Source organism: Excalfactoria chinensis, chromosome 2 (assembly GCF_039878825.1).
Source record: "Excalfactoria chinensis isolate bCotChi1 chromosome 2, bCotChi1.hap2, whole genome shotgun sequence".
In the NCBI taxonomy this organism is placed as follows: Eukaryota; Metazoa; Chordata; class Aves; order Galliformes; family Phasianidae; genus Excalfactoria; species Excalfactoria chinensis.
In genome coordinates this window covers 87,855,009-87,869,542 of record NC_092826.1, presented here as the reverse complement: position 1 = coordinate 87,869,542, position 14,534 = coordinate 87,855,009, and the positions used below count along the sequence as shown (strand labels likewise).

The following is a 14,534-nucleotide window of genomic DNA, read 5'->3' as shown; positions in this document are numbered from 1 at the left end:
AATACCTGAATTAGCCCTTTCCAGCCATCCTGCCTCTCTCTTCTGTGTACGTGTTTATATGTTTTCGTACATGAACGTCTGTCCTGGTTAAGACGTGAAATGGAGTTTCATGTACATACTACATAATTATTTACTGTCCTTGCATTTTAAAAATTTGATATTTGCATTGTTAGAAAATCATTAACTCTTCTACTGACAACAATGATCCAGGAATAATAGTTTGCTACCTACAAACTTCGTAAATTTTATCTCAACTGTACTTAATATTTACTGTGACAATTCCTAATAGTACGTTTTAAACAAGAAATTACAACAGTAGGAAATCCTAGTAATGAGATAGCTCCCACTTTGTGCATTACCAGCTCATACTCATAAGTCACTGCACCAGCAACCATGCACCTGACATGCATCAACGAATCATAGAAAACTTAGGAAACTGTGTTTTGGATCATTTTGAATTAAATTTGTATATTATGGAATCCCAAAAGAAAGGTGTTATACTAGAAACACAGATCACAGAATCATAAGGGTTGGAAGGGACCTCCAGAGATCATCGATATATAATGTTTAAAAATATTTACTATACAATCACTATATATTTACAATATAATTCATTTTTTACATGTGTATCCACTAGGTATAATGAAAATGAAGACTTACTTGCTCTAAAAATGTTACTAAATTAAGTGCGCAAACCATTTCTTTTCTTTACAAAGTTTCCATCATTCTAGAATATAGTGATTTCCTCAGACAGGTTAATATGACTTTAATTTATATATTAATTGATATGATGTATGAGCATGAGCTCATATAGGAGGTGTGTGTGACTTTCCATATTGGACAAAAAATAAAAAAATCAGACTACAACCATGAGTGGTTGAAGGTCACAATATAGTTAAAGGAGAAGATGTCTAAATTTTGTCAGCAAATCAGACTGTATAATATAGGAAGTAACAAACCATACAAAACCAACACTTTTGAGAGCACACCATAATTACATAAATTTCAGAAAAGTGAAACTAGATGGAGAAGTGGAGCAGAAGTGCAAATTAATATCCAATTTTATTCACTGCTTGTCTTTCATATGGTTGCATGTGCGAGATATGGCTTTGAACTGAAATGGAAAAATGAGTCTACATTGTGAATGTTCCCATTGTCAAGTACACAGTAGTCTATTATAGTGGTATATGCTCTGTTATGAAATGCAGAAAGATGTAGAAAATGTGTGATGGAAGAGCACAATGCAAAGGCAATTCTGAAATTTGTAAGGGGCATTCCTGGAGTGGCACACATACCCTTACACAGGTCACAAGAGCAAGAAATTACCCTTTGAAGTCTGGAGAACTTCCTACGTTGTTGAAGTGGCACTACTGCTCCCATAAGATTACACTTCCAAAAACACTGTGATTTGAGTTAGACAGGCTCCTGGAGAATGTAACAGATTAGCATTCAGATGAAAAACAATCATATCAGGTTTCTTTAAATCACAAATGAAAATGTCCATACATACTCTTAAGCAACTCTTTTCTCATTATTTTTAATACTTTATCCACAAAAAAAGTCAAGGAAAACAAAGTTAAACAAATACTCCATAGGCATTAGTAAAGGTCAAGTTAAGCAGTTTCATATTAATAATAATAATAAAAAAAACCCAAACACATAAGAAACATAATTAAAAATATCCAAAGCATGCTTAGGTAAAGATCTAGAAATCTAATATGGCAAAGAACATGTTCACCACAATTAGACATTATCTTCTCGTGACTGTTGTTACACTTTGTTTAGATTCCCCAATGTTTTATGAGTAACAAAGCAAGAAAAATCAATAGAAACACTGAGTCATGGAGTAAAGGAGGTAAGAAACTGTACTGGGTGGTTGCAACACTGAGAAAATCACAGTTTCTTTTTCTTTACAGTCTTTCCATGGTTAGCTGCTGCTGGCCACTGGCCAAGGCATGTAATATCAGTTTAGCCTATTTGGCCCTCTTAACTACCAAGCTCTTTGATAAGAGAAAGCAAGACATAGGAAATGCCTTATGATGTTAAAAACTGTCCAGATGGTTAGAAAATTAAGCAAATTCAACATCATACAAAACCAACTGCAAGAAGAAATAAGCCATAGTCCTCAAAAAAATTGATCATATTTTCATCCTCACTGTAACTCTTACAATGCACACTAAAACATTATATGTGCTGAGGCAGTTAGCAATAGATCTAAGGTATGAATCCACACACCATTTTCATAATGCACGCAGCTTAATCTCCAGACTTCTTACTTTCTGCTATCCAAACAAAGTCTGAGGGCAAAGAAAATGCTCTGTTAAAGGTAATCAAATTCATTTTCTCTAGAAGTTACACAGGAACAGGAATATTTGGTTAAGAGAGTGTTCATCACTTCATACACTTATTGCTTTTTTTTTTCTGAATGAATGGAACTTACTCAGACATTTAAACATTTTACTTTCTGTCATACCTCAGTTTGTAACTGTTTATTAAGCAGGTCCTCAGAATGTAGCAGATAAATGTTAGTACAGTGGATCCTTTTTTTCCATCTTAATGGGCAAGCTATTGTCTCTAAAAAAAAAATAATTATTCAAAAGTGAAACATGCACATTCAACTTTGTGTTCTACAGCTCTCAGTATGCAGTTCATATAAGGTCAGCTTTCATGTAAGTTTTATTTCTACATGCAATTCAATAACTTGAATGGAAAATTTCATGCAACCATTCCACAAATTTACTGATCCCAATGTATGGGGAAGAGAAAACTGAATTTTATGGGTAAATTTTATGAGTAAATTTTATGAATACATTTTATTCTGTGATTCTATGAAACATCTGATCAGCAATAACTCTAAATTGAACTGCTAAATGAGCTAGACAAAAAAATGTTTTCATCCAATAACTAAAATTTTTGTTCATGAAAGCAAAAAAGTTAATTTTAATGTAACAGGGAAGATAATCTGTTGTAGTAATGATGTATTCCCTCAAACTGCTACCAACTTGTTTTTAATAGAAGTACCAGTGAACAGTCATTTTTGAAGATACATCACATATTAAGTTAAACTTAAGTTAAGATCCCACTAACCTAGTAAAAGACAAACACTTACTGTCACAGTACCTAAGATTACCTGCATTTCTGAGATTCTTTGGAACCTCTTTCTTCAAAAAGAAAATATGTTATATGTAGATTTTGTTTTCTGATCTCTATCCCCACTAAAATATAATATTCTTGTCTCTTTAGCAAGACACTGATGCTAATTTTTCAGAAACATTCCAGAGTGTAAATAGTAGGATTACCTGAAAAATCAGTCATAATATCAAGGCTAGAAAATTAACTGTGCAGGGACGTTTTTAAATCTCCAAGTTGAATAATAAGAATGCTGACAGACTTGAAATAAAATTGTTTATTACTTTGCATAATTCTTCTTCAGTTTGGCTCAAGGTAAACAAAAAAAAAAAAGAAAGAAAAAAAGGATTCAACTGCTTTGAACATAGGAGGTTGACTGCTACTTGTGCATGCTCTAACAGGATATTTACTCTTGGAGGGCTAATTCAAAATAAACCCTCTCACAATTAATATACCACTCTCAGACAAAATTGCATTGTTCTGGTTATGAACACACAGGATATATTCATATGTAAATAATAGTTTCTTATAGTACTTTCTCCCATTAAAAAGGTAGAAATTTTTTTTTTGCAGTGACAACAAGAAGGATTTTTCTCCGAATGTTTAAGTAACCTACTGTTTTACTGATGTATCTGCAAGTCACCACCAAAATTGTAAATATAAAAATAATCAGGTCCTTTACCTTATGTTAAGTAATGAAAAAGCTTCCAAAAGCTCCTTCCTTTAGTAGCTGATTTAGTAAAACTTTTATGAAGACAGTAAATTTCATGTTTTAGTATACATGACATTCACATTCCAGATGCTAAGATGCAAGGGAAACAGAAATCAATATTCCCCTAACCTGAGCATGAATTTTGTCAGCTTCCAATTATTATCCTACTTGTGAGAAAGATCAAAGAATAATTGTGGTTACTGGTCTTGATGTCACAGAATGGATAGACAGTTTCAATTGCAAAGGGATATAATCCTAGTTGTAACATGATAAACAGTCTGTAGTTGACTGCTGAAATCATATGCATTTTGTAGACCATATATTTCATGGGAAGAAAAGCAAACAACATCAGGCCTATACTGCTTACATGGTCTCTCTTTGTATCTCAGATGAAGGGCAATTTAGGTTTACAACTATATTTGTACTATTTGCTATAACAGTATCTTCTTCGTACTATTTCCCATTCAAAAATATGATTTGGTATGATATGATACAATATTATATTACAAGCAATACATTTACAGACATAAAGCTTATTTGATTGGAAAACCACTAGTAAAGGATCAGGTGTTTTTGTTTTTTTTTTTTCTAGGATATGAAAGTTGAGCTTTTTTACCCTTGAAAAGAAGGATGAGGAAAACCCAAACCTGAAAGTATCAGTCACCATCTTTTAATCTTAACTAAGGGTATTGTGTGCCAAGGCTAAAATGCAACTGTAAGTGGGTGAGAGTCAATGCTGGTCTAGATCATCAGCACATACCATGTTTATTTCTCACTGGGAGCCCTGACGTAGAAATCTCAGTAGAAATAAGCGTACCTAGATACAACATCTTCAACCTCAGCTTCTAAGAGCCTCAAAGTTTAAGACAATCTGTACTGTGGAGTATTCTATGCTGACACAAACACTGCTCCAAGTTTTGATACCGATATTTTATGATATGCACAGAGATGTGCACTTCTGTTTCAGTTGCTTTATTTTTGACATTATGTGGCTAATTTTAGAGCAGTTGAAAGCTGAAAGTAGACTATCAGAAGACAGATTTAAGGAACTGTCACAGACTCACTCTGATTAAGAATCACTGCTGAAAATTATTCTGAGCCCCAACACTAAAGTTTATTCTCTGTCCTTTTTGATAGTCTCCTTTTGATGTGACCATGAACATACAAGCCCACTGATGCTGAACTACAGTTGAATGACTTTCTAATAAATCTCCTTGTGTAAGTGCATTTTAAAACATTTTCAAGAAACTCGAAGAAATACAATTTGGAGATGGAGGAAATCATATTTGTGAAGTCTCTGGTAAAATAATGTTAATGCTAATCACAGAATCGTAGGGGTTGGAAGGGACCTCCAACCCCCCTGCCAAAGCAGGTTCCCTACACCAGTTCGCACAGATAGATGTCCAGGTGGGTCTTGAATATTTCCCCTGGGCAGCCTGTTCCAGAGCTCCATCACCCTCACCATAAAGAAGTCCTTGCACACATTCATGCAGAACTTCCTATGCTCCAGTTTCTGGCCATTTCCCCTTGTCCTGTCTCCACATACTGCTGAAAAGAGTCTGGCCTTGCCACTTTGCCCCCTACACCTCAGATATTTATAGACCTGGATCAGGTCCCCTCTCAGTCTTCTTTTCTCAAGGCTAAACAGACCCAGTTCACTTAGCCTTTCTTCAAAAGGGAGATGCTCCAGTCCCTTCACCATCTTTGTGGCCTTCTGCTGGACTCTTTCTAAGAGATCTCTGTCTTTTTTCTATCAGGGAGCCCAGACCTGGACGCAGTACTCCAGATGAGGCCTTACCAGGTCAGAGTAGAGGGGGAGGATTACCTCCCTCGACCTGCTGGCCATGCTCTTTTTAATGCATCCCAGAATGCCATGGGTCTTTTTGGCCACAAGAGCACACTCCTGGCTCATGGCCAATCTGTTGTCCACCAGGACACACAGGTCCCTCTCTGCAGAGATCCTCACCAGGAGGTCATCATCCAACCTGTACTGATGCAACTAGGATATTTTCAGAAGCTCATTACCTTCATGTGATTTTTTTTTTAATTTTAAGTTTGTTTTTTTTGTGTGTTTTTGTTTGTTTGCTTTTTAGAAGGAGGAGAGGGAGGAGTAAGCACATCAACACCTACAGTAGGCATTTTGAAATAGGATGTAGCAGGTATAACCTCAGAACTTCTTATCCCAATTACCTGTTTTATCTCACAATGACTACAAGGTATTCCAATGCAAAAGAGATACTTCCTAGGCAATCCATATTTAAATATTGAAAGCTTTTGATCAGGAACCAAAGAAAACCCTTCCTTTGAAATCTGTATTATACAAATTAATGGTCTAGACAATTAAAAATATTATTTGTAAATTTTCTAATGACACACAAAACCTACAGCTCTTCTAAAAAATGCTTACATAAAGAGCATTTCAAAACAGCAAATAAAAATGCATGTTCTTGTATAGCATCTACACTGTATCATTGAAGTAGCTGAAAACTTGTATGAATTAATAATATACCTTAAAAAAAAAAAAAGCTTTCTAAGGGTAGGTTGTCATGATTTCCCTAAACAAAATAACTTCTGCTGATTTCCTTTGATATGTACAATTTTATTTTATTTTTTAAGAGATAGTAAGAATAGCAATAGGATAGAATTTCAGAGCTTTTTTCTACATTGCATTTGTTTGACTTTGTTAATACCTCTTTCATAGGTACCATTTTAATCAGCATTAATTCCAGAAAAAAAAATAAATAAATAAAATAAATAAAAAAATCAAAGCTGCAGGTATAAAGCTAAACCTATGTACCAGTCTTCCACAGAAGCAGGATGAGAAGCAATCTCTTACCAGCATATACCATATAGGTGGCTAATATACAGATGTTAGCAAAGATGGTAGTAAATGTACAAAGGTTATAAGCAAAAGAGAAACTCACCAGTGGTGATGCCTTAGCTAAGGAAGCTGGAGCAGTCTTCACTGAAGAGCAGTCTCCAAGAGATACTGCCTTACTGAGGGTCAGCCCTTAAATGAGGTCTCGGAGGAGGTGGAGTCGAGCTCCACCCCTTCCGGGAGCACAGCTACATCACTCTCACCTGTGCTCCCACAGCTGACCCCACATTTGCCTCAGCTGATTAATCAGACGTTCAGGCTGTGATTACCAATCTCCCATACAGTATACACACCAGCAGAAACTTCTAACGTAGTTTTGATTATACTGGGAAGTGCGTATGTTCAGATATGCTATTTTCTTGCTGCAGTTTATTTCATCTGGAAGATGAAATAAAAAATCACAAAAGTCGTACTCACCAATATAAATGAATGTATCTTATGGACACTTTGCTGGAATAGAATCCCCTTGGAAGCCATTATTTTCATGCTTTGTACAAGATAGAAAAACTTGCAAATAGATAATAACACAAGTACCATCTACAGTGAAGGACAGTTTAGTGGGTAGGGGGCTGGTGGAATATTTCTTAATAATTGAATTCCACCCTTTTTCCTTCTTGTAGCTATGTTATAGGTACAACACATTTCCTAGAAAGAAGGCAGATCTGAAGAACCAAAACACTGTGAAATTCTCACGCAATGAGGAAGACATTACAAACCAGATAAAAAGCAATATAGAGGAAAACAGGGGAGATAGTATAGTTACAGATGTTCAAATGGGTATTTGGTATTGACACAAACTCAATTCCAAAAGAAATAAAGGTAGTGAAGATGAATTCTCGGAATGAAAGCAAAAAAAGATACAGCTTTTTCCTAAACACTTGTAAGGTATGCATACATGAAGTCCTACTGCTTGTATTCAAAAAATTAGATTATTCTTTAAAAAATAATTAAAAAGAAGAGCATTTGCTTCCAAACAGAACTTCTTTAACAGATGGATAGGGGAATGGCAAAATAATACAATCCCGTCTGCTATCTGAGTCCCCGCTGAGAGCTAGTTTCAAGTTGATAATACAATTCTATTTGCGGCTAAAATCATGCTGTATTGGCAGTTTAGCTCCCCAGATTTTTGAGGGGAGTGGGAGACAAATTGTTTTCTTTTACTTTATTACAAAGTATTGCCACGATATCTCAAAAAACAAAGTTGGATTTGTTGCCATTAGTTTTTAAGTTTTTTCTTGTACTTTAGTTTGAATTGAAAGAATATTCTGGTGAGTAAAATGATTTCAAAGTCAAATGTATACATTCTTTCTATTTATGTATAGGTATAGCTGTTAGCTAAAAATGATAGAATTGTGGAGTTGTGGTGTTGAGCTCATTTCCTATATATGGGTTCAGTCTGGTTCCAGGACTACTGCAAGATCAACACAAATTATAATACTAGTTTTAAGTTTACATTCAACAACAAAAGCATTTTTTATCATTTTCCATGGACAAGATTCATAAACATAGGTTGAATTCTAGAGATTCAAATCTGTGGTAAATTCTGTGGTCACCAATGTTTATAGCCAGAAAAGTCTATTAAGCTCTCTAGTAACTTAGAAACCATAAGGATTCTATCCATTTATTCTCCTTTCTAGCCCAACTAAATCATATAGCATGAGAACTCTAATCTTAATTCAAATCCTGAGTGACAGGAAATGAATGATTTAAATTCTTAAATCAGTTTAAAAGTTTTTATCTTATTTAGGCTTTAAGATTTTGTGATTTCCCTGAACTAGGGAAAGAAACTTAGATTTCACTTGTCTCTCTCAGAACAACAGCAATAAGCAATTTCTTGAAAAGGAAGACAAAGAAACCAGACTTTTTATTCTAAGTATTCCCAGAACTTCTTGAATGTGCAGAAGTGCTTTTTTCATTTCTGTTCTTTCACTGAATTCAGATAGAATTATAAAAGCATTTGAGGATTTGTGCTACTCCTTAATGTTTTCCACACCTGATCTGACCATTTACTAAAATTTTCTACTTTCAAGTACAATTAATTCTCTTTCTACTTTAACAGACTCCTTCTTCCATTAATCTTTTGTTTTTCTCCATAGCACATACCTTCTGTTTCCTTTTTTAAAATGCTCATTATTTCAAGGTAGATGTGCATATTTTTTAAATAGAGATAAAATGCCTTACATATTCAAGAAAAGGTATAATTTGCTCTTTTCAACGTATGTGCTAGCACTACAAAATAAGAATACACAAGCAAAGGGCCATCAACAGATCCAGACTTTCAAAAAGTTATTAAGAAGTCATAATTGCATTACTTTGCTTTTTAGTTTGATTTCAAGTATGTAGGGACTGGTGTACAATAATATAACTAAGGTTTATATTACAATGAACAATTTTAAAGTAATTACGTAATTCAATTTCCAGCTATGCAACATGAATTAGCTAGAGTTTGGACAATGCATTAGTTCTTTCTTACTCTCAGCAATTAAAAAGCATTGGGACATCCACTGTGAATGGCTTGGCATACAGTGCTGAAGAAATAAAAAGCAATTGACATTCTTCATAAGCTTGCCAGAATACCCACAGCATAAAAAACAAATATTCAGCTTTCACAGCTCATATAAAATTTTGCATTCTCATCTGGATAACATGATAACATGCACGTAGTAGGAGGGTGTGTGTGAAGGGGGAGTACTGTGCGTTGAGGTGCATTTGATGCCTAAGGACAATTTTGTTTTTTGCACTGTTTTTACAGTTTTTTACTGTTTTTACCTTTTGTAGAGAACACAGTCAGATTGAAAGTGGTTTATATTTGAAGAACAATACGTTTTACTATGGTGGCAAAATTAATTGCTTTCAAACCCTTACTTTTTTAATACTTAACTGCACAATGGTAGTAGTCTTGGTAAGTAGTAAGAAGACATAGACGTATGAAACCCCAGGGGGTATGCTATTTTCTTACAACTAATCAAGAATGCATTCTTGATACAAAAAAAGAAAAGGGAGGTGGGGTGGGGGGGTGGGGGTGGAGGGGGAAAGGCATTAAGTGCTTTTTATCTTTAAGAATATTGCAAAATTCTCAGTGGCAATAATTTGAACTGTGATATTGAAAAGTGTTAACATATGCTAAAAACACACTACTGATAAAGGAAAACTTACAGTTATGTATTATTTTTCTAACAAAGAGATCAATATACAGTATGAACTTTGAGATGGATTAATACTAATTTTTTTTAATTTAATTAAAAACTGGGGAGGAAAATTATTTCATTCAATATACAGATTCATATTAATTTTTTATTTAATATTAAACACATTGAGAAAACGCTAGCACATACCATCAAAAGTAATCTTTGACACAACATAGGAAAAAACTTATTGCACTTGAAAGTTAGGAAGAGAAAGTCTTATTTTCCCATAATTATCAAAAAGTTTCTTTACTACTTCAATATAATTAGAAGAAGTCTTCCTCTGAAGACAGTTTAATTCTATGCATAGTTAGATCAGTGTGTTGCAAATGCAATAAAATTAACAGCTAACAAAAATTAGCAAGTAACAAAGAATAAAACCTGACTTTAAAATATAGGCACATACAACTGCAGATGCCCTATATATTTTTTATAGATAAATGATCTAAGATATAAAAAGCAAGCATTATGAACTTAAAAGGATCAATATACTTAAATGGAATAGTCATACAATTAGAAATACACATGCAGGAGTTCTATTCTCAGAGTACTAGCTGTACTTGACAAATGTTATGTTTTACCTACAAGTACATAACTATAATAAATTCTTAATTTGCCCTTTCACTGTTAGATAATTATCTCTTTGTCCCAAAATTTGTCCCAAAATATATGGCAAAAGGGTTGAACAAAATGGAACCTTGATGCAGTTACCATAATGTACGGTATTAACAATCATTGTAGATTTCTGATGTTAATCTCTTGTTTTTCCTTGCCATAATCAAAAAAATACTGTCATTTGCAAAATATATTACATAACAGAAACTGGATGTTTAACATTAATCTGTATTAATTGTTATACCTCATTCCTCCCCTTAAAAGTTTCTTACAACCTCTTGCAAATTTGCTTCTTTAAGTCCATAATCACTCTCGTAATAATGGGGAGCAGTGAAAACAAATGAGCTGGAGAGGTAGTTTCACCCACAGAGTAAAACTGGAGGAAATGAATGAAAGAAAACAAATGTGGAGGACGGGAAAGAACAATTTTGTTCCTAATACGTTGTTTCCTTAAAGCAAGTCTGAGTCCATGAAAGGGACATGTTTATATGTACTTGTGACACCACTTAGCACTGTAGGTTACTCTATTAGTCCTGGCTGGGAACTGTTAGCAAAATAGCAAATCAGTGAAATTAGGAAATCCCCCCAGTGGATTAAAATGTTAGGAATGTTTCTAGTTGGAGTGACATTGCCACTTTAAAGTATCACTACAAGGCAATTTAAAAATTGATTCCTCCATTCTTCATCTTTTTAAATAATTCCTGTTAAACAATTTCTGTATTACCAATTTTTCTATATTGCTCCCATCTTCACACAGACAGTTCATTCTTTTCATTGTTATTGTTGTTTTCCATTGTTCTGGTTTACTGTGGTACCCTCATTCTTCAGTACCTTTTTGTAGCCAGAAATAACTCATCTCTAAGTTACCAGGAAACTTCAGGAAAGCATCACACACCATCAGCGTGTTTGCGATTGGCATTGCTTACTGCTGAGGTGACAAACCAAAAAGCAATATAAGCACTAACATGTCAGCAAATCATTTCAGTTTGATGTAAAGTCCTTGTGAGATTCACTTCTGGGTTCCTGCCAGTATAAGCAGGAAATTCAGAAGCTGTGGAAGTCCCTCAACAAGGGAAGTCTATAAGAAAAGGAAAGGGTGAAAATTCCTTTTGAGAGAGGAGAGAATGCAGGGCCATGTGACATGATGAAACCATTTTAGAAAAATAAAATTCTTCACGATTGTCTTCACTACACCTGTAGAAAGGTTGCAATCAAAATTAAACCATTTTAAAATAAAATATATATATATCGAATTTCAAAACAGAAAAAAAACTAATGTCAACATCTCCAAAATAATATTTTATACTTTCATTTTAATCTACATCTAAATACAACTCTAAAAATTTATAGATATCACAAATAAGCAGTTTCATCTCTATTTTTATCCCAGTTAACTAACAACAACCATTAAATTCCTTTCTTAATCTCAACAGAAATTATTTTTTCTCCTGTTCTTTTTTTTTCTTCTTCTTTTTCTTTTTCCTGCAACAGTTTAGAACACAGACACAAAGATGAAATCTTCATCACCAGTGGAGTCAAAATAAAAAATTCCAATTGTCTTCAACGAGATTTCATCCAGCATGCTCTATGCTGGTGCTGAGGTTTGAACTGTATGCACAATAAAACACAGTTGGTGTCCAACTGTCATTTTGAATTTTCCTGCTTGTTGCTTTTTTCATTTTCGGATTTTTTTTAACCATCTGATTTTTGAGCTATGGTTCTCTGACATTATGAGAAGGGTGAGACATGGGGATTATGTATCACTCTGTGATGGCCCCTGCCAAGCGATAATGGATTGACATTGACAAATCCCTAAGAGCTAGATCTGACTGTTAACGGATGCTGTGAGATCAGTCTCAGAGAACAGCTTAAGGTTAAGGGGGCCAAAACAGTGTGAATACTCCACACTTGTCTGATTTCAAGGCTTCCAAACTAAATGCATTGAGAGGGAGACAGAGCCAGCTGTGGCAAAAGGAAAACAAGAGGAGAAGAGATGGTGCGGTGAAATCTTTACATCGAACCCAACACATCAGTCATTGCAGAATTCTTCACAGACTACAAGTAGTGATGATTTATAGGTGGTAAGCTTCAATTTGGGAGGCCACAAGCACATTCTTTGATCTAGAATTCTGCAGATTTGTTTCCTATGTACTCAGTAAGTAATAAGTGATTTGCTATTGATTTGTCCACAGGCAGAAGAAAAGTGGATTGCTGCTGCAACCCCAATGAGAATGGGAACTTCAGGGACATCGTTAAAGAAGGAAAATGCATGAAGACAGAAAAATTACAGCTAATTTTAAGATTCTAGCTTCCCCAAACTCTCCAGATAGAGCATTAACACGAATAAACTCTACATACCTGCATTTCAGTTATGTATTTGACTGCAGCTAGAAACAGATACAAATGATAAAAGAAAACAACATCAAAGTCCTAGCTGGAAATTCCATGCACAGACTCTAAACAAACAGAAAATAAGCATCAGCTTAAAGAGCTCAACATTTTGCCAAGGATAAGCATACAACATAAAAGCCCAACCTGTAGCAAATATTCTTAGAGTTATTTAATAATTATTAGTTACTTAATTTCCCAGTGCTAAACAGTACAAGGATACCACATGTTTTGATAAATTAAGTTGTATGAATGATTTGACACTTGATTTCCATCCCCGAACTGCATTTTTATGGACCTAAGTACAAAATAGACTTTGAAAAGTTATTTCCTGTGAAGGTGATGAGGCACTGGAACAGGTGTCCCAGAGAAGCTGTGGATGCCTCATCCCTGGTATTCAAAGCCAGGCTGCATTGGGCTTTGAGGAGCTTGGTCTGGTGAGTGGTATCCCTGTCTGTGGCAGAGGGATTAGAACTAAATCATCTTTAAGGGATTCTAAACCAAACCATTCTATGATTCTGTTTCTATGAAAAATATTTTATACAAAATCATATACTAGTTGTATCTATCACACTATGTACTAACGACAACTATTTACAGACATAACTGAAAAATAAATAGAATACATAATTAGTTGAGTAAATTTCAACAGTGTGCTTTTTATGGAGGTGTATATTTTCCAGAATAAAGCTTTACTAAATGTTCAGAAGCAGACACAAAGAACTGAGAGTCATGTAAAAATTTATACTACATTGCAACTGTTTATAACATTACTTGGCTAGGTTTAATAAGGGTTGAATATGAATGGAAAAGGAATAGTTTTGATCCAATGTAATTATTGGTGATCTTCCAGTTCTGTTTCAACAAGCATATGATTTATCACAAGCTGAAAATACAAAAGTAAATAATGTTTATTTTGTATGCATTTGTTGTTTGCTTTTTTTAAAAAATCTTTCTTTATTTCAAGTATTTTTGGGTTACTTTACCAAACCAAAGGTTAACTACCTTCTGTTTAAAGGCTCATTTTACTAAAATCTCCCCACTCAAGGACAGCTTCTTTAAGAACAAACTACTAGGCTTTAAGAACCCAGCACTGTCACCGATCAGTCCTTTTTTTTTTTTTTCTTTTTTTTTTTTTTGAGTAATAGTAATTTTGCTCAGCTAAGAAAGTAACATAAAAGGATAAGCCTGAGAGGTAAAGATGTTTATCTCCTTATCAGTATATTATCTAAACATCAGTTGTTGTTTCCTCCAGAAAAATGATAGCAACAATAATTTTATATATATATATATATATATATATATATTTGGATGACTATAGAAGCATGTATAAGTTAAGCCTAAACACTTTTAAGGATTGACAACTTATTCTGCTTGATGTAAGACAGAAGTCAATCTCCTTCAAAGATCAAAAATACTATAAATACAAGAGAGGATTTCATTTTCTGATCTACAATCACACATTTAAGTGATTAAGTACTCAAACACTGATAGGTTCGTGTGTGTGCCTGCACTACCAATGTAATTGAAAACTAATTTGCCTATAGATACAACAGAAAAAAATATATACATGTTTTTTTCTTAGAGACTGAATAAGTGAGCTGGTCACAGTAACATGACAGATTGC

General features: G+C 34.2%; 1 long non-coding RNA gene across 1 annotated transcript in view; it reads right to left on the bottom strand.

The window, feature by feature from the left end:
* LOC140249064 (uncharacterized) overlaps nucleotides 1–6,817 on the bottom strand; it is a 10,756-nt gene extending 3,939 nt beyond the window's left edge. Inside the window, exons 1-3 of the long non-coding RNA XR_011902935.1 lie at nucleotides 6,766–6,817; nucleotides 2,474–2,574; nucleotides 1,327–1,425 (exon numbers count right to left, since the gene is read on the bottom strand). This is a non-coding gene — a long non-coding RNA (uncharacterized lncRNA). The remainder of the gene's footprint in view (nucleotides 1–1,326; nucleotides 1,426–2,473; nucleotides 2,575–6,765) is intronic.
* Nucleotides 6,818–14,534: the final 7,717 nt, after the last annotated feature.